Source organism: Arvicanthis niloticus, chromosome 1 (genome assembly GCF_011762505.2).
Source record: "Arvicanthis niloticus isolate mArvNil1 chromosome 1, mArvNil1.pat.X, whole genome shotgun sequence".
NCBI lineage: Eukaryota > Metazoa > Chordata > Mammalia > Rodentia > Muridae > Arvicanthis > Arvicanthis niloticus.
Genome location: NC_047658.1, coordinates 109,090,097 through 109,111,515, shown reverse-complemented (window position 1 = coordinate 109,111,515; position 21,419 = coordinate 109,090,097). Strand labels below are relative to the sequence as shown.

Sequence of the window (21,419 nt, the reverse complement as noted above, 5' to 3'; positions counted from 1 at the left end):
GGTGTACCTAGCTGTCGCTGTCAGCTTGGGTCCTCAGCTTATACCTGTCCCAGTGTGCCAGCTCTCTTGGCCCAGCTCTGCTTGCTGTTTGGCAGGCAGCTCGGTAGTTTCTATTCAAGGGTGAAGGCAGAGAGTGAACACAGGTGATGTAACCCTATTAATGGCCCAGCCATGCCCGCCTGTTGAACAACAGAGTTAGTGCTGCTCTGTCCCAGCTATTATCCCAGCTCCTTGACCAATTACCTCCAGCCCAGCATCAATGAAAAGGAAACCAGCCCCACATTCCCAAAGCCAACACAAAATTGGCAGTACCCCTGTACCCTGGCCTGGTTATGTGAGAGGATACAAGAGGCAGGCTTTGCAGACATGGTCATCCTGCAGGGTCGGCATGAGCTGATTCCATGGAAGAAGAGAGCCTGGCTTCAAACACCAAGCTAGGCTGGAGCTTAAGATAGAGACTGTCCATGAGGGACACAGGAGGCCTCCTGCTGGGTCTCCCACCCAAAGCATAGTGACTCATCTGACTTCAGAGATTGTTGACAATCTGTCCTGATCCAGGTATCCTGAGAGTTTTGCTGGTAGCTCGGGTTCTGCACTGTCCCTGGTCTTAAGGGACATGAGCCCCATACCTGTTTCCTCTAGCCAAAATGCCTCTTACATTCAGTTCTTCACTCCGTGGCTTCTTGAAATGACTATGGCTTGGCAGGTGGACAGAGGAAAGGCCAACTAGATGGCCTTTCACATCTCCTATAGTCACCAGGGACCTCCCTGCCCCCATATTGCTTTGAGAACAACTGGATCCCTCCTTAAAGCTGTCTCCAGGTTCCATGCTCCCAGAACTCCTGCATACTGCTTGGGAACCATGTAGCCTCCCGGACCATGGGACAAAGTATTCAGGACAGCAATGTTTACAGAGCCAGTTGAGGCTGGGCAGGCTCTGGGTATCATAGGCATCCATTGCCTTATGAATGCACAGAGGTCTTCGAGTCCTGCAGGTCAGATACTGTGGCAGGTGTGCACCAAGTAGGGGCTCAAAAGTTCCATGAATCCTGAAACAGGGACCTTGACTTTGTAAGAGATTTAGAGGTGGCTCAGGTCTCAGGGTGGATGAGGCAAAAGGATTGGGCTGGGTCTGGAAGTCTTGGGAGGCTGAAGTAATTGGCCAGGGGGTGATGGATCAACTCCCTTCCTCTGAAGTGTCCTGCGGTGCATAACTAAGCAGTGGTTTTGCTAGCCAGTGGAGAATCAGCCCTACCTAGGTGAACAGGGGCAGGACACAGCAGGTCCTTGGCTGCCAGAACTTCGTGAGACAATTGTCTCTCTCACTCCCCTACTTCATATAGGTGTACTTTTTAGAGCTGCTGTGGACATGTGAAGAGTGAGTTCCATGGGCACTGGGGACTCTGGCTACAGAAAGAAGAGGTGGTAGGCAGGGTACCCAGGTACTGATGTGTTAGCCTAGTGACTATAGAGATAACAGGGAAGCAAAGATGAGGACCAGGACTTTCCTCGGGAGCTCCAGGCAGCCATGGTTAGTGGTGTGAGATGGTTCTATGACAGAGGCTGAGGCCTTTTCTTGTTGCGGGGGTTGGGGGGGGGACAAACAACCAGGATGAGAAATTGAGCTTATGACTCCAGTGGCTGCCTCTGCCAGCTGCCAAAAGGGAGAGAGGTGCATATGGTATGAGCACCTTGTTAGCACTACACTCTGTACTCAAGTCCCTCTCTCAAACTCCAGACCCCATCATCATCATCATCATCTGGGTTTCAGCCTAATCCAGACTGACCAGGACATCATACCAGGAGGTTGACCTCCAGATCCCTAGTCTAAACTAGCCCAGGTTTCTAAAAGGCCCAATGGCCAGGGATGCCAGGCCTTCCCCATCCCATCAGACAGCCTCAGGTCATCACAGAGCCAGCATAAGTCTCTATCTTCCTAGTCCTGGTAACGTACATTGCTGAGGACTGAGGGTGAGTTTTGCTGGGTACCTGCCTCCTCAGTAGGGCAAAACCCAATAATAAAAGCTTTACTGATGTCAGTGACGTGATGGCCCAGAACACTGTGGGTGGTAGCCTGTGCCAGGGTGGGGAGGGTTGAGCCAGAGACAGAGAACCTTCCTGATTCATCTTGACCTGCCTTCCTTCTTTTGTGGTGGGGAGCCTCAGGTTGATCCACATTTGCCTTGAGTAACGGTGTGTGTTTATTTTCACTATTGAAACCTGTGAACAGTGAATCAATTTCCTGTTATAGTAACCATTTGAGTCTATATGCCAACCAAGAGGCTATATGACAGCAAATTCCCAGAGGCTCGAATTATATTTTGTGAATGCCTGGAGGAAAGTGAAATTCCAGGGGCTCTGAGGGTCCACTTGTACCCTAAAGTACAAGTTCTCCTGCATGGGAACCAGCTCCTGGGGGGGTCCCATTGGGCTCCATGTTTGCCTCTTGAGTTGGCAACGCATCCCTCCATGAGGCTAGGCTGTTGGCTTGTAGCTACACCATCAGACTGATCTGGGCCTTGGGCCTGTGCAACAGCCATATTCTGGGCTTTGGGGCAAAGCATCGTTGGTTCTTGGGGTGGGTTCTTGATTACTTAAAGCTAAATGTTCTCTGGCTAAGGAATGCCATAACTCTAGGTGAACCCCTCAGGCATCAAAACTGGCCTCTGCCAGAATCAACTGGCCAGGGAGCTTCTGTAAGAAAAGAGAAATTCTAGAGAGGTGACAAAGTTCCTTGGAGGTGGAGCCTGGAGAATGAAACTTGGAAGCCCTTCTCAGTGTTACTTCTAATCTCCACTGACCATTCCAGGTATTTCAGTCCCAACTGCCTATGGGAAGGTGTCCTCAATGTTCTAAGAGTGGATGCTTGATCAGAGCAGGATTCCAAAAGCCTAATGCCCATTCATTTTTCCTGTAGTTGCCTCAGGATTCCCAGCTGCAAGGGTGTCCTGGGGGTATACAGGGTTGTGTCTCCCACCACTTGGCTGTGCTGGCTGACACACAGAGCTTACCAATTGGTTCCACTGGATTTCCTAAAGGAATATGGGAGATATAAGGGAAAGGATGAGGAAACAGGCAAAGAGAGGCCAAGTGGCTGTTGGGATACCCAGTTGGCAACCCAGTAGCCTGTCTTCATCCCTCTACTTCTTCACTAGGATTAGGAACGGCTGGTATACGTATGTGTACACCCGTATGCATGTTATGTGTTATACCTGTGCACACACACCTGTATATAGAGCACATACAAGTGTGTTTGCTGATGTGTGTGGCATGCATATATCTGCAGAAGTGTGTGTGTGCCATGGCCACAGAAACGTTATCTGCCCCTCACCCAGCAATGTCTACATCGCCGTGTATCTTCTTACTTGTGTTTGACATTTTTGAAGCTGAGTTGGGGGGCTGTGGTCGCAGGGGCAGGCTGGGTAGTGGGGGAGGGGCTGTTTATGCCAGACATCTACCCAGGCTACACATTCTTGTGGTCATCTCTTTAACTTGGTAAAAATTTGGGAAATTTCTAAATAAAACAAAGCAAACATTTTCAAAGGGATTTCAAAATCAATGCTGCTGTGTCTCCCAGGAATTGAATCACATGGGAAGGGGGGAGGGGAGTACTTCCTGCCCTCTATTACCTTCCAGAGGGCCGAACTGTAAGGCTCCTTCTCATCAGGAGAGCATCAGATTTTGGCAAATGCTGGGTAATGGGCTCTGAGACTCATCACTCTCCCCCTCTGTGACAGGCATCCAGTGTCAGGATCTGAAGAAGTCTCAAAGTCTTTGGGTTCTGAATACCAGGTAGCAGGGGCTGCTCCTGACCCTCTCTGAGATTGTGTAAAGCAGTGAGGTAGAAAAGAGAGGCCAGCTGGGAGTTTGGTTGCAGATGGGGACTTGGGCAGCTGAAAGGGAAGCCTCCAGGTAAGAGAGAAAGAGAAAACAGTGATGGGTGATGGGTGGGTGGGGCCAAAGGCCAGCTGCTTGTTCAGTGGCACATGTCCAGGGTAACCTCAATACCCGGGGAAGTCTGGACTAGACAACATGAGTGTCATGGTCTGGTCCAATGAGCCCTTTGTGGTTCAGGAGGCCAACATGGCCTCATGGCCCTCTGTGGTTCAGGGTGATATGGGGTCAGGGCCAGGGCCAGGGCATAGGAGTGCAGGGCCTGGAAGAATGTGCCTTCTAGAAGCCACTCTGGTTCAGTATCCCTATTTGACAGCACACAATGTCATGTATGGTGACTTCTGGCTTCCCCTGCAAGCAACAAGTGATTGTTTAGTGAGGTGCTTCATGGGGTCTGAAAGATGGGATGAGCCTTCCTGGTATGAGCACACCAGGAATGTATTACTTCTCATTGCTGTAGCCAAATACCTGACAAAAACAACTTAAAGGAGGATTTGGGTTTTTTTTTCCTCCCACAGGCTAGGGGATATAGGGCATCTTGGTGGGAAGGCATGGGTGTAGGCAGCCCCATGATGGAGCCTGAACTGTGTGTCTTCACTTCAGCAGACCAGGGAGCAGAGTGGGGAATGCTCGTGTTTAGCTTGCTTTCTCTCCTTTCCTTTTCTTCCATCAGGAATTATAGCCCATGGATGGAGCCACCAACACCCAAGCCTTTCCACCACCCACCTCCAGTTAATTGTCTCTGGAAATGCTTGCACAGACCGCTCATGAATGTCCCAGGTGTCTCACTCCAATCAGGTTGATAGTCATAGTTAAAGAGCTACCAGAAAAGTAAGTCCTTATGAGCGGAATCCTGGAGGTTTTGAGCTGCTCTCCATAAACTATGACTCCCACCTTCAAAGATGGCAGGTTGTGGCATCTCTGTGGCAATCCCACAGACAGCAGCCTCAGGCAACCGACTCTGGCAGCCACGTGCTATCAAATCCACCGCTCTTCTTATTCTGTCTCCAGCCAGATCGCTAGTGTGCCTGGTTCACATAGTTCCACATAGGACACCAATGTGTGTCTGTGTTTACACTTGGGGCACAGGACACAGTTGGGAGGGCTCTTCACTACCTATGGTTATGAGCCACACAACTGAACCCAGGTCTTCTGCAAGAGCAACAACACACTTAACCACCAAGCCATCTCTCCAGCCCCTGGTGAATTGTTCTTTATGGGGGTAGGGGTTGAAGTCATCATACTTCAGAGGCTGGTTGTCAAAGGGAGAACACAGGGCAAAGCCTTAGGGGGGGTCCCGGTGTTCTGCTTTTAACAGTTGCCCCTCTGGTCAGTCCTGTTTGCACTACTATTATAAAACATCAGTCAAGAGAGGAGGCTACTGCAAGCCTCAGGAAAAGAGCAGGTGGCAGAAGAATGGATTCAAAGTCTCCACTTGAATCCTCCTTGAAAAGAAGAAAAGGAAAGCTCTAGGTCCTGTGGTGTGAGCTCTGTGAGAATTCTCAGCTTGGGGTGTGATGTGGGAGAAGCCAGTGACTCCTTCTTTGAGGTTTCAAGTTGTTCTGGTTGTAATTAAAGGCAAGGCATGCCACAGTCTCTCTGGAGTCTAGTGGATCTGCTTTGGAATTAGACAAGAATGGGATGGGAAGCAAGGGAGCAGTGACAGCTGGTGTAGCATGCAGGAAGTTCTTCCTCCACTGTATAACTGCTCCAGTTTGAAAATTCCCACGGAGCCTTTGGGCGGCATTTTCAATATTCAAGGGTCTTCTCCAGGTCTGAGCAGCCTTATGAGGAGCAAGAGTGGGTGGTGTTGGCTCCCACAACAGGATATAAGTGAATTTCATGATACCAGGTGTCTAACACACATAGAGGGCCAAGGACTGTCCTGGCTCCAGTGCCATAGACAGTGGTGGCTCTGGTCCCCATCATTCCCTGAGTTCCTTCCTTCATAGCCTACCTTGTTCCACCCATCCCAACCTTGGGGAACCTACTACCTTTTCTTCTAGAACATTCCTGAGAACACTGGGCAGGTTCATGAAGCTTCTGATGATAGTCAAACTCATGGGGACAAAATGTGACTTACCATCATCTGTCCATCTGAGGGGCTGAGGGTAGTGAGCCCTTCAGCTGTGCAGAGACCAGAGAACTGGCCCCACATCACTTGCCTAATTCTTCCTGCTCCAGGGAATGGCAGGTACCCAAGGCTATGTCTGGGGTCTCCAGGTCTGCTAGCTGCCCCTGAGGTGCTGCAGAGAACTCTAAACTCTGGGACAAGTATCTGGTGACTGACTTCAATACTTCAATAGCCAGTTCTAAGGTTAGTAAGAGCAGTTTCTCCAGTTGGACCTGGTCCAATAATAGGACCCAGTTCCTCTGCTGGGTGTGCCCTCTGTCCCAGCCTTTGGCAGGAGAGTCCCTCACATGGGCACCTGCACTGCTTCACCACTGCTCATGGCGGATGGACAGCCCTAGACATAAAGCAGAGACAGATGTGAGGTGCAGGTGCTGGGCCCCCAAGAGGCTGTCTAGCTACCCTACTTTCCTCTGTGGAGGCTGGCTGGCAGCCACTGTCAATGCAACAGCTCCCAAAACACACACACAAAAACACAAACGCACAAGGCACGTTCCAGAACCACTTTAGGACAATATTTGCTCTGAACCAGAACTCTGTGGCCACAGCTGGCTTCATCTCCTGCCACCATGCGTGCGTGGGCGGTGGGACATTCTTAGAGAACTGTCTTCCTGCTCTGTACACACAGTCCTACTTCTGGCCCAGTGGCACAGGCACCACAGTGGACAGGACTCTGTACTCCAAACCTCTGTATGTGAGGCAGAAAGTGGCCCTGCAAGGCTCTTAAGACCTGGGATCATTTGTTACTTAGAGAGATACAGAGTAGATCCTTATGACCCTGGCCTCGTTTCAATGTTTCTGTCCCTGGGAGGTCTCACGTGAGAGAAGGCTGTTATGGTGCAACAGTGTCCCTATGTGCTCCCAGTGTCTCCATGTCACGCTGTATGTCAGGAGGATGGAGCCTGACATCCAGCTCTGGGACTAAGCCAAATCCTTGAGCGCTCAAGAAGCCCCGGCCCCTTCAGTTTCCCCATCTGTAAAAGGAGGAAACATTGTTACCACCTGACACCTACTGAGGCTTTTCGGGTACCATGAAGGAAAGAGACTGGTGACTATGGCAGGATGGAAACATTGTAATCACCTGCCAAATCGCACCATGAAGAGAAGAGACAGGTGGATGTGGTAGGCTATGGAAGTGTGTGTGTGTGTGTGTGTGTGTGTGTGTGCGTGTGTACCTGTGTTTGGTTAATGATGTGTCAGTGTGTGTGTTTGAGGGTAGATATGAGCAAATGTAGTGTCTGTGACTCTGTGTGCCTGGTAGGTGTGTTTGTACTCCAGTGTGAATCCATCTTGTACTTGTGTGTTTCAGTGAATGTTTTTATGTTCGAGTGTATGATATTAGTGTGTGTGAGCATATGAGTGTGGGTCAACATGTATGAGGGGTTGTAGAGCACAGGACTGCTCAACTTCAGGGACTCTCTTCTAAGTAGTCCCACGGGCCCTTCCCAGCTGTGTGGCTTGTGCCCTCTGAATGGGCTCCTGTCCTGCTTCCAGCTCTGTAGTGCACCATGTCCCAGGCCTCCTCTCCTTAAGGCCCCTGGTCCCTTTCAGCCTCCCCTGTACTGCAGACTCTGCAAGGCTCTATTCTAACGCTCAGCTCACAGTTTACAACTTCCTTGGCATACTCCTGTTTCTTACCTGGGGGTGGCTGGGTGTTGGGATTCCCTTACCAAGAAATACAGCAGGTCTCAATACCAAAAGTCTGCCAGTGGGAGCTCATGGGACAAATCATAAAGGAAAACTTGAATGACAAGATTACTTCTAAGATAAACTGTCATTCTAGAAAAGAACAGATTCATAGGGGATGAGACATCCCATCCACCTCAAATGCTAAAATTCATTATTAGGAGCCAAACATCAGTAGGCAGGAAGAGGCAAGAGAATAAGCTCCATAGCAAAGGTCACCAGTGAGACCGGCAGAGGCTGACGCTTGTGCTCCATTATCACAAGTGACATGTAACCAGTCTCATAGCCGTCTCCATGTCTCCTGAGGGCTAGACCCTTGGAAAATGAGTGTTAAGCCAGAACTTTGTTAATTTTTCTACTTTCTGCTCCATTTCACCCAAGAAAACTTTACATGACCTCAAGCTTATAGGAATATAAGATGAAGTGTAAACCAAGCATTGAGTCATCATCAATCATAAATCAATTTATTTCAAAACAATTCCTTGATGTACATATAATTTTCCCATTCATTAACGATGAAAGAAAGCCGTATGCTAATGACACGGGTACGTTTACTTCTTACGTAAAGGATGAAATGTTGGCCGAGCATTTGATACCACAGGCTGGCATCTTCAATATTTTTTATAGTTGTCCGACATTTTGATCTTCTGGCTGTTAGTGCTGGGAATGCTGATTTGAATAAAAACATAGTATGGAGTATCAGAAGAAAGCTCAAATCCATTTCAGAAGCGCTTAGAAATTCTGTCCCAATCCTAAACTTGCCACTGCCTCACTTGGCATGATAGACTATACTTTCAAACCATGAGCCAAAATAAACCTTCCATGTCATAAGTCATTTTCATCATGTATTTTGTCACAGCAGCAGAAAGGGAGATAATACCAAGCTAGAAGGGGAAAAAAAAATCAACTCACCTATGCAGGCAGAAATGTCAGAACACCATCAGATCTGTCAGCAAGCTTCAAAGCAAGGGACACATAGAACAATGTGTTTCAAGCTCTGAAATCAAATAAATGTCCAACCAAGAGAGCTCTGTGGAAGAAATCCATGTTGTAAAGTTGGTGGTGGAAAAGGACATTTCAAAATGAGCAGAAAACTAAGTTCATGACTTAGTTTCCTAAGGCAACGCTGTACTGAGAGGAACACCACATCCACGAGAGGGGGGGCAGTCTCAGTCACAGAGCACAGGAGAGAATGGATGTCATGAGAGAAATGGCTGAACAAAGGAAAGATAAGTGGGAATCCTGGCATCCCACATACCAAACTAGCAAGCACCTAATGCTAACGGGAAAGTAAAGAACTAACAAAATTACAGAAATTAGCAAAGATCTCAATAATAACAATGGCCCTAACTTACCAATAAAGAGACATGGACTGGCTGGCGGGCTTAAAAATCCTGGCTCCAATCATCTGTTGTCTCCAAGAAAACTGGTAACCACACAGCCTGAGGACCAAGTGATGGAAGACCATCTATGAAGCATAAAAAAGCTTCAAACAAGCTGCCAGAGTTAAAATACCTGACAAAGGAGACTTCAAAAGAAAATTAATTAGAGAGATAAACAAGGCCATTGCATACTGAGAAAGGGAACAATTCATCAAGGAGGTATAACAACTTTACGCATACAAACCAACACTATGGGATTAGAATGTGGAAAATGAGTATAGAGAAGAAGGGAATATGAAGAATAGAGTATGGTATGGAGAACAGAGAGGAAACATGAAGAATGGGTTTGGAATGTGAAACATAGACAATGGTTTATAAGAAATGACATGGATGGTAATGAGAATGAGGTTGGAATATGAATATTGTCATGTGAAAAATAGCAAAAAGTGGTTAAATCATGATAGGTGGCATATTAACAATGGAGACTAAGTATGGGCTTGAGGTGCCAAGAATGGTGTAGGAAGAATGCGGTACACTATGCATGCACAGAGAGTTGTGTAAGAAGAGTACAGAATGGTAGCAAGAACTTAGTGACTGCAGTGTGTGCTGTGGAGAACCGACTATGCACAGTAAAGCAAGGAGCACGGAGTCAAGAGAATGGGACACACAAAGGAACTAACATGGTGGATGGCGCTTGGGATTTAGAGTTAGAGTGTGAGAAATGAGGTATGAAAGATGAGAACCACATAAAAAGAGAGGGGAATGGAGAGTGGGAGAGCGGGAACATGATAAATACAATGTTATATAGAGAGAAAGGATTATATAACAGTTGTTTGGAGTATGGGAACAGTATGGGGAGAGAGAGGATGGAGAGTGAAAAAAAAACATGGTGAACTGAATGGAAGGTGTGGGGGAAAACTGGATTGAAGAAAGTGTGGAGCTGAGTTGAGTGAGGAGATGGTGGATGCAGCCCAGCAGAGCACATTTCGAATAGAGCATGAGCTGTGCAGAGTAGAGCAGGCAGAAGGAAGCATCGGAAGAGATAACGGCATGAAGAGAGCAAAATCATGGATGACATGCTGAACAGAGTATGGCTGCACATAATGAAGTGTGGAATGTGGGAACATGCTGTGGCAAGAAGAAAATAAATGACAGAAAGGACCAGCTTTTGAATGCAGCATGAGGTGTGGGGTATCAAGTGTGTACAATAAAATATGCACTAAAGTGAGGAGAGTGGAAAACAGAAACGCTAGCATGCTGGCACGGCACAGAATGTGGGGAACTGCATATGTAAGGTGAAATCTGGAGTGTGAGGACAGAGCATGGAGAGGGAACAATGAGAAGAAAATGGTGATTAGAGCAGGAGGCGTGGAGAAACCTGTGCTGTGACATATAGAGTATGGGAACAGAGGATGGTGTGAGGAGGGAAACACAGTGAGGTTCATGATGAATGGAGTATAGAGTGAAGGTAGAGAGAAAAGGAATTTATAATATGTTAAGTATAGCATAGGATATACAGAATAGACCATATATCTAGTCGAGTATAGTGTGTTCAAGTATGAGAGAGGAGAATGAAGAACAAAGGAAATATCCCTGTGGACAGAACAGGAAGTATGGAGAATAGCGTATGTAAATGAGGTCTTCAGTGTGGTGACAGGGTGCTATGTGAGAAGAGTAGAGAATGTTCAGGAGAACATAGTGAATGCAGAATGAAATCAGGGAATAGATTAGATACTACAGGAAATGGAGTGTGGAGAATGGAAGCTGTTGGAGATAGCACTGTGAATTCAGCATGGATACAGAGACTAGTGTGTGTAGGACAAAACAGCATAGGAGACCTGAGCACAGATCGAGGAGTATGGAGAACGTGAGGGAGAGCACCGTGAAGCATGACACATGTAGTGTTGGGTATGCATCTGAAGTATGCGACACAGCGTTAGGAGAATTGGAAAGGGGATGCATGATAGCGGGAATATAGTATGCAGTATGGAGAAGAGTCTAAGAACAATGAATGGCGACATGAGGAGCAGTATGGAGAGAGTAGAACAGATCTTATAGAAGGTTTTCACGTGACTGTAACATGAGGTTCCTGATAACCATGTAAGTGGAACGAAGCACGCGTGTGACAACAGTGCACTGTATGACAAGAGTACAGAAGGCGGGGAGAATGTAGTCAGTAGAGTGTAAGTATGGAGAAGACACTATGCAATCAAGTATGGCTTATGGAGGGAGGAGGATGGACAGCAGAGATGTGATAGAGAGGAGAGAAGAGAACAACGTATGCACGCTGAGGTGCACAGCCTGAAGCAGGAAATGTGGCGTGAAGGGGTTGGTGTACTGAGTTGTGTGTGATGACGGAGATTCGGAAGTGTGGGATGGAAGGAGGAGCGTGGGAACAATGAGAAAATGAAGAAAGGAGGAGACAGTGGCATGGACGCAGTGTGACGTGTGGAGGATAAAAACAGGATTGTTCGTGGACTGTGGGAACAAAGATTTGAATGAGAGAAATGGAGAGGAGACCATGGTCAACAGAGTATGACATACCGAAAGTAATGTAAGTGGAAAGAAGTGTGTGAACAAACTGTAGAGTCAGAATAATGGAGAGGAGATATCAGACACTGGAGAGTGAAGTATAGAGATTCGACTTCGGAGAATGGAATATAGAGTACAGAGGAAGGAGAATGGGAGGGAAGACCCTGGCAAGCGAAGTATGATGCACTTATATAATAAGTATATAATATAAGAATAAGATAAGTATAAGAATAAAGCAGTACTGGTAAGACTAGAGAACAGAGATGGGGACTTGATTAGTCGGAGTGGGGAGGAATGAAGATTTGATGATGTAGAATGAAATACGGAGTGTGGACTGAGCGGAGTAAAGGAGAGGCAATAGCAAATAGAGCCTGATGTATGTACAGAGAGGAAAATGTATACAAAGAAGTATGTGAACAGAATATAGACTCAGAGATTAGGGACAGGGGCAGGAGAACATGGTGGTTGGCAAGAATAGAGTATGAAGAACGGCCTATGGCACGGGAGACCAGCTACAGAGTGAAGAGAATGGACAAGATATGTAAAAACTTGATCAAGAAAGACTGAGCTGCAGAGATGAGATTACCCAGAACAAAGTGCATTATTTGGAGACAAGAGGATGGAGAGAAAACGTAGCTAGTGGCGCATGAAGCACAGATGCAAGTGTGTATCATGCTGTGTAAGTATAGCAACGGAGATGAGAATGGGGAGGAGAGCATGAGACATGAAGCGTTAGGGATACAGTACAGAGTATGTAGAAGGGAGCTTGGGAACAGAACACGGGCGAACAAGGATGGAATGCAGAGGTGATGACATGGTTGATGACATGGAGAATAGTGTATAGAATGAACTGTGGTCACTGAGAGAAGAACATGTAGAATGGAAAATAGAAGGGAGAGAAGGGTGAATGGGGAATAAGATACTGAGAAAACACTATGTAAATGAGGCATAGAGCGTGGGTACAGAATAGGATAAAGAGTGGGCAAGGGGGTGAATAATGTGGTGAATATAGTCTGTGATATGAAGAACACTCTGTAAAATGAGGTGTGGCACATGGGAACAGCATGGAAAGAGAATGGATAGGGTACATTCTGTGAAACGAGAATTAGGTACTGAGAATAGAATGTTGGGAAAGAATTATGCAATGTGTGACTAGTGTACTGCATGGGAAGAGTAGAGAACGTGGTGACCAGAGTGTGAGTTATGCGGAAAAGACTATGCACAGTGGGGTGCATAGAGGGGGGAGCAAACAGACAGGCCAAAACACTGACTAGAGCATGAGGCAATCAGTGGAGAGCAAACAGTATCAAGGGTAGAGTATAGGACAAACTGAGAGATCTAAAGGAGAATGAAGTAAGCAGAGTGTGAGGTGTGTATGATTAGAATTACAGGATGAGGTACAGAGAAAACGAGGGGAATGGGAAACTGAGGGAAGAACACTGGAAATGGACTATGGGGTAAGGAGGATAGAATATGGAGATGTAGCTATGAAATGTGGCAACAGTGGAGCATAAGGAAAAGGGGATGTGGCAAATGGGTCACAGTGTGCAGAGATTTGGGTAGAAAAGTCATGTGAGCAAACTAGAGTGAGGAGAACAGACAGCAAAGAAGTCAGCCAGTGGCATGTGAGGGATGGTTGTGAGACTATAACAGAAAAAAAGTGTGCAGGGTGGGCTGAGAGTAGAGGAGGGACCATGGTGAGCAGCCATGAGCTACAGAGAGTAAGTAAGTAGAGAGAAGTTTGGGGACACAATATGGAGTGAGGTGGCTAGAGAATGGCAGGGAGCACCTGGTGAGTGGCATGGGAGGACACAAGAACAAACTCTGTACGATGGAAGGACGATTGATCTATGTAGAATGTGAATAGGGTAAACAGGAAAACTGTATACGCATTGTAGAGCCAGCAGATTGAAGCAAGGGAATAAAGCATGGCGTGAGGAGATCAACCACCTGGGGCCATGACTGGTATACATGCAGCATGAGACGTGGAGAACAGGATGCAGGATGAACTTTGGAGGGAGGGGCACAGGCAATGGAAGGACAACCATGGTGAATGAAGTATGAGGTGTGGAGGAAACACTAGGTAAAATGGGGCATCAATTGTGGGGACCGGAGTGTAGAGCCAGCAAATGGTGAAGTGGAGAGAACCCGGTCAACGGAGCACCAGGGTTGCGGTAGAGCGTGTGAAGGATTCGGCGTGGGGACAAAGACTGAGTGAAAAGACTGGAGGGTGGATTAATAACATAGTGAGTAGAGGATGCAGAACAGAGAAGGAACAATGGTGAGCAAAGCCTGACATGTGAGGCAGAGAAAAGAGTGCAGAACGTAGGGGAGAGCTGAGGGAATAGAGCATGGGGTAGGAAAGATGCTGTGTAGAACATGGCATGCAGAGTGAGCACTGTGTGCCGCATAAGAGTAAAGAATGCCAGGGGCACAGTAAATACAGTGCGAGGTGCAGCGAAGACACAGTGACGTACAAGGGAGAATAGAGGATTACTACATGGCTACAGTGTGCTGTTGTAAAAAGAGCAAAACAGTACATAGAATCAAGCTTGACATAGAAGATGAGAGTACTAACGAGGACATGAGGATGTAGGGAAGAAGATGGGTAAATGGGATACGGGGTGTGTAGCATGGTATGCAGTATGAAATCTGGGATAGAACAGAATATAGAGTGAGGTGGATAGAAAATGAAGAGAGGTCATAGCGAATGGAGAATAAGGTGTGGAGAAGAGTTAGCTATAGCACACAGCCCAGAGTGAGGAGAATAGACCAGACAGACTTGAAGAATTGATGCTGTTATGGTGTAATGTGTGCTACACTGTTTAAATTGTCTTGTTCTATGGTGTAATATGTGCTACATTGTTTAAATTGTCTTGTTCTTGGAGAAGCCGACTCTCTAAGTGGGGTTGCCCCCATCCCAGACCCAAGAGTGTTTATGTCAAGTATCTTCCAAACACCCTGTCCTCGGTCCAGCAGCTCCCTTGCTCTGTAACAGTGAGAGCAGAAAACAGCAACAGCTAATGGCAATAAAATCATTGTGCCTTTGAGAATGGCTAGAAAGTAAACTATTTTGACAGAGGTTGTGATTATTTAATCCCGTGACATTAAAAATGTCTGCGGTAGAAAGAGAAGCCGGAAGCTCATCTTTGGAGAGAACACTTTGCTCCACCAAAACTCTCGTCCAGACCTCCAGCATGCTTGCTTCAGCTTGACTGCCTCTGGAAGTTCCGGCTGCGTGTTGTGAGCACACAACTTCGCCTATCTGCTGTTAACGTGTCATTTTACTTGAAAACCTTGCCTCAGGGCACACTGCCGGGCCCAGGATTCTCCTCTCTGGGAACCCCAGCTGGCTGCCTCAGTGGGGCTTCCCCAGTTGGTTTCTGCTGGGTGTTTGTAACTCGCCAATTTGATGACGTTACTTTTATTTGCTCTCAACCAGGCTACTCTGATTGCCTCTGCTAGATGTTGCAAGGGCCTCATTTGACACTGTATTATCTTTCCGGTGCATCTCTCTCTGCGGTTTGCCACTCATTTCCTTATTTTTGCTTCCTATCTACTTAATAAGCTCCCTCATTAAAAACTGAAAATACAGCTGGGTGTGGAGGCACACTCCTTTAATCCCGGCTCTCAAAAGGTAGAGGTACGTAGAGCTCTGAGTTCAAGGCCCGCCTAATCTACAGAGCAAGTTCTAGTTACACCCAGGGCTAAATAGAGAAAATGTTTCAGAAAAACTGAAGATAAGGCCATTTTACTTATCACTTATAGAACATGTGACATGGACATAGAAAATGTAGAAGTATGGAGTACAAGGGCAAGACACAGAGTAAACAAGGGGAAGAATTGATGAATGGAGCCTGAGGGTGGGAGACTGGGGTACTTCTGTGACAGACTGGAAACAGAATGTGCAATGAGGAGAAGAACGGAAGGAAGAACACGATGGATGGATCATGAAGTACAGAGAAGAGAATACACCGAAAGAAGTGTGATGTACGGAGTGATGAGGTGTAAGGATGGATGGAAGAATATTATGAATGGAACGTGAGGCTTAGAGCTTTCAGTGTGTAGACTACAGTGTGGAAACACAGAGTCTGGAGTGAGGAGAATGGGAAGAAGGTGAGGATGTGGTTAATGGAGAACAGACTATGGAGAAATAACTATGGAGGGTGAGATCAGATTATAGTGAAGGGACTGGAAAGGGGAAGGGAAACCATGGCTAAACGCATGTGCATTGTGGAGAACAGAGTATGTAAAGCAGATGGGTTAGAGATACTGTGATGGTTTGTACATGCTTGGGCCAGGGAGTGGTACTATTAGGAGGTGTGGCCTTGTTGGAGTAGGTGTGTCACTGTGGGCGTGGGCTATAATACCCTAGTCCTAGCTGCCTGGAAGTCAGTATTCTGCTAGCAGCCTTCAGATGAAGATATAAAACTCTCAGTTCTGCCTGCACCATGCCTACCTGGATGCTGCCATGTTCTCACCTTGATGATATTGGACTGAACCTCTGAACCTGTAAGCCAGCCCCAATTAAATGTTGTCCTTTATAAGAGTTGCCTTGGTCACGGTGTCTGTTCACAGCAGGAAAATCCTAACTAAGACAGAAGTTGGTACCAAGAACTGAGGTGTTTCTGTGATAGGCCTGACCATGCTTTTGTCTGGAAGAATGTGGATTTGGGGATTTTGGATAAGCAGTGGAATGCATTAAATGGGGTTGGAGAGATAGTTCAGAGGTTATGAGCACTGACTGCTCTTCCAGAGGTCCTGAGTTCAATTCCCGGCATGAGAACAATGTGGGAACCTGACAGAAAGGGAATGTGAGATAGAGTATGTTGAATGGAGGGTGTTGCAGAGTCTAGGGTTCACGGAATGAAACATGCAGTTTGGGCACAGCACATGGGTTGAGAAAATGGAGAATGTAGGGAGAACGCTATAACTGTACATAAGGTATGAAGGAGGGGTGGACACATATGGTGTGACATATGGGGTGATGATACAGAGAATATAGAATCGTTTCAAGTAGAGAATGAATTAGGGAGAAAGAGACTGGAAAAAAGATTATAGCATATGGACAGGAGTGTGGAGAACAAGGTGTGAGTTTTGGAGAACCGTGAGTGCAGCCTATGAAGCATAGCTTCAGAAATACAAAGTGACACGTGGAATGTGATCGTGAAAGATGGAGTGTGGAAAATGAGTTCTATGCAGTGTGAGGAATGTAAGAATTCAGTAAAAACAGAGCAGATCTGGAGAATGGAACGCAGAGGGTGTTTCGTGAAGCGTGGTGTTCAGAGAATGGAGTGCAGAATGACATGGTACGTTCCCAATGTGGAAAACGGCATGGTATACATCAAGTATGAAGAACAGCAAGGTGACATTGGGCCGGAGGATGGCAAGGTATACAGTATACACAAGGAGTGGAGATCTGCATGGTGCATCGGATGTGGGAAATGGAACAGGGTCAGTGGCACGAGGAGAACAGCATGCTGCACAGTGGGTATGCAGGATGGATTCAGGAGCATGGACTAGAGAGGACTGAGCATAATGGTGAGGTGTATGGTGAATGGAGAATGTTATATGGGGAATAGATTATGAGTGTATTGGTAACTGGCAATGTAGAACAAAGTGGAGGGTATAACATTGAGAATGGAATGTCTGTGTGGAGAACAGAACATGTAGAACAAATAGGTTGTGACGAATGTGTTATGGTGTCCAGGGAATGGCAAAACTGTGTAGAACGGTGTGTGGAGTATAGAGCTGAGAACAGACTGTGGGAAGCAGAGAACAGAGACTGGTGTGTAAAGAGAGAATTGAGGGTAAGAGGCAGACTATTTCATATTCCATATGGGATGTAGAGAACATAATGTGGGCCATGGCAAATGAAGTTAGAGTATGAAGAACGGTGGGTGGAGAAACTAGGAAACATTTACAGAATATTAAATACCACAAAGTCGCCCTCTGGCCTTCACATGTGTGCTGTGGTGTGCACATCCAGGCACATACACACATACACACAATAAATAAAAATAAATACAACTTAAAAACACAAATAAATGGAGGGAGGAAATAGTAATGAGGAAGGAAATATGGAGTTTAGAAAACATATACAAAACATGCAACAATGTAGTATACAGTATAGGAAGTGGCATACAGAGGAGAACGGGGCTGGGAGACAGATTACAGAACGGAGAAGTGAGAGGAGGCAATGAGGTATAAAATATGAAGGTGGGAAGGGAAATGTGATATGTATGAAGAATATAGTGTGGAGTACAGGGAATGTCCAATGACGTGTCCGAAGCCTGCAAAAGCATGGAGGCTGGAGAATGGATTGGAGAGCAGAGTGTGGAGTAGGAGGTGTTGGTACAGTGGTGGAGCAAAGGAGATAAAACTGAGCAGAACTCAGAATGGAGGACGCAGTGTGGAGCATAAAGGAGGGAGAGTGCAGACTCGAGAATGCAGCTTGGGATGTAGGATGCAGGGTAGAGATAGATGTGGACAATGGACTCTGGTGTGAAGACAGACTAAAGGCTATGCAAAACAGAGAGAGATAAAAAGTAGAACGTAAACACCAAGAAGAGCAGAGAATGAAAAGCAGAGTGGAGACGAGAGGAGGAATATGGATCAGAGAGTGGGTGAAGCCGTGTGAGGTGGAATGAATTTCGGAGTTGGTCAGGGGTGTGTGGAGCGTAGCGCATGGTGGATTATACATGGAGGACGGGAATGAAGGAGGGCGTAGGGAAGGGGAAATGAGAAGTGGAGGTTGGAGAGAGAAGAGGACGGGAAAGAGAAGATCAAAAAATACAGAAAATGCAGATGAAGAGTAAAAGATGGGATTTAGAATGGAGACAAGAGAAAGGAGTCAAAGATGAAGAGTCGGGTTCAAAGATGAAGAGAGGGCATGAAGAGCATGGGATGGATGGTGAGTGCTGGAAAGTGAAAGATGGAGTGTGGAGGATACAAAGCGGGTGAAGAATACCATGATGCCGGTGTGGTTTGAATGAAAATGGCCCCCACTGGCTCACAGGGAGTGCCATTACTAGGAGGCGTGGCCTCAGAGGAAGTGTGTCATTGGGGGTGGGCTTTGAGGTTTGAGAAGCTCAAGCCAGGCCCAACTGCTTCCTCTCTCTTCCTGCTGCCTGCTGATTCAGGTGTGGAGCTCCTAGCTCCTTCTCTAGCACTGACACTAACCACAGTTCTCATGAACTGGGCCCCAGCTCTCCATTGTGGGAGGTGCTCTGGAGACACACAGCATGCAGGGGTCATTAGTTGTGAGGACGGGTGCTTACTGCATGGTGCAAGAGGGAACACTCACCGATCTTTCCAGGCTCTGGTCAAAGCAGCTTGCTGGCCCTTCTAGGTATGTTCCTTGAGTTCACCCATGCTGTTCTTGTAGTGGCTGATTGCCATTGTATGCCAGACATGATTCCAGTATGTCTAAACTCCTGTGGGTAGCAAGCAAAGGAAGTCCTCAGTTTCCCTGCTGTTTCTAGAGAGACAGCCATGTCACCTCTCATGAATGTCAAGTATCTCAGGAGAGCCCCCCAAAGAGAGTGCTATAAAAGTCTGGAGACATACTGGGCAGTGGTGGTGCACGCCTTTAATCCCAGCACTTGGGAGGCAGAGGCAGGCGGATGTCTGAGTTCGAGGCCAGCCTGGTCTACAGAGTGAGTTCCAGGACAGCCAGGGCTACACAGAGAAACCCTGTCTCAAAAAACAAACAAACAAACAAAAAAGTCTGGAGACACGAAGGAGACAGCAGATTTCTGGAGGCTGAGATGGAGACAGGAAGCCCACAGGTACAACTGCCAGGCTCTTTGCCCAGCATATCACTCTGGAGTCCTAGACTAGCAATGCAGGGGCATGGAGTTTCAGGGTTGTGCTTTTGCATGGCAGGCTCCTAGGAAGGCCTGAAGACAAGGTGCTTGCTACCTTGGTGGTACCCCCTTGGATATCCCAGTGACCTGGTACTCCAATGCCTCACTTACTCCACAATGGTCTCAGGGGCTTGAGGGCTTGAGTTGTGGGTTTAAGAGCCTTTGCCCCTGGCGCAGGCACCTTTGTGGCCCACCTTCCCAACCTGGGGCCTCTTCCTTCCCAGGCCTCTCCCTCACCTGTGCCTCCTCATTTCTACCTCCAAGTGCCTCTGGGTTTTTCTACAAGCCACGCCCTGTCAGAGAGGACAAAGATTTGTCCATTTAATGAAGTTTAAGAGGTGTCTGAAGTGGTTCCGTTAGCAAATAGCAAACAGGACAGGACAACCCTCACCAGCCCCTCCCTCAACCCACTGACCTTCCCCGCACCTCCTAACACAGCCACCAACATGTGGCCAGCCTCAGCCCCAGCCTCAAGGAGTTAAACAGACGAAAAGACCCTTGGAGGACTTGTTCACACCCACCCCAGCAGCGCATTGCCTGCTGGGACCAGGCAGTAGGCTGGGCAGGGGATTAAGTGATAGACATAGGCAGGTGGCTGCACTCCAAGCTCCTACCCTCACACAGTTCCAGTGAAGGACTACAAGCCCCCCTCCAGCTGACCTTGCTGGAGTCAGCTAGTACAGAATCTCCTGGGAACACTGACTCCCAGGCAAAGATGAAGGCTCCTTACACATCCTGGGGAGCAAAGGCTAAAGAACAAACTGGATAAAGCCACATTTTGGTCACTTTCAGACATGAAGATCCTCTTCTTGTCCACAGAACCCATAGCCAGCAGGGGATCCCACCAAGTCTGCTGGCCAGCCTATCTGTGGGACCTTTCTGTCCCCCATATGCTCCATATGGGGCTTGGCCCCCAGGTCTTGGGCCTTTCCTTCTCTCCTAGTTCCCAGGGGTTCTACCACACCCAAGCTCCACCAATCCTCCTCTACACAGGAGAGCTGAAAGAAAGGATTGAGAACAAAAGGAAAGATAAAGGCCTGGGTTATGCTGGAGCCAGACCTGAGCCACTAATCTCAAAGATCCATGTGTGAACCCAGAGGAACCCATGTATCTAGATGACTCCCTTCCTGGTACCTGCCTCTGCCCCTTGTCTCCCAGAGATGCTGCCTCAGTTCTAAGCCATGCTGAGATTATAGGACCATAGCTCCCGATTAGCTTGCCAGGAGCTAAGCACACAAGGGGAAACTGAGATTTGAGAGGGGAGGACAGATTTAGAAGAGTGTGAACTACTTTGCCCTGGAGACATGACCTGGAAGTGATAAGAGAACTGAGTGTAGCATGTGACCCAGCCGTGGCCACCAGGGTCCTTCAGTCTCAATTTCTCCTGGACACAATCACCTACAGAGGGTATACCAACACACAGAACAAGTGTGGACTTTCCCAGACTAGATGGACCTACCTGGTTCCTACCAAGTTCTCCACCGGGTCTCCCTGCTTCCACACCTGCTCCTTCCTGATCTGACTGTGCAAACGTCCACAGCTCCTCAAGGTTCCCAATCTCAGTAACCTCAAGAGAAGCTTTCTGCTGGCCTTTCCACTTAGCTTTGTCGGCAGCTGAGTTCACTGTTCACCCTGTAGTCCTCATTCCTCGTGATTTTCCCCCATTAGTGCCTCCACCGAGATTCTAGGCTGGGAGAAAGAAGAAATCAGCTGTCCTCCAACCAAGTGTGCCTACAGCCTCCTGGGAGTCCTTGGGGCTGCCACCTCAAGTCTAGAGTGCAGCCAGTGCTGAGAGAAAGAGGTATCAGCCTGGGAACACGTGGAAGGACTTAGAAAGGTGAGGGACAAATCCAGCAAGGGTAGTGATCTGTCCTGGAAAGGACATGCTGGGAATTTGCTTCAGAACTCTCCTTGGAGGAACAAGAC

General features: G+C 47.4%; 1 long non-coding RNA gene across 1 annotated transcript; it reads right to left on the bottom strand.

The window, feature by feature from the left end:
* Positions 1-8,197: 8,197 nt before the first annotated feature.
* On the bottom strand, positions 8,198-21,065 carry LOC143437079 (uncharacterized). Its single transcript, XR_013106763.1, has 5 exons — positions 20,953-21,065; positions 18,932-19,061; positions 9,067-9,179; positions 8,624-8,741; positions 8,198-8,380 (listed from the first exon to the last, which is right to left on the bottom strand). It is a non-coding gene; the product is annotated as an uncharacterized LOC143437079 (long non-coding RNA).
* Between the last annotated feature and the right edge of the window lie 354 nt (positions 21,066-21,419).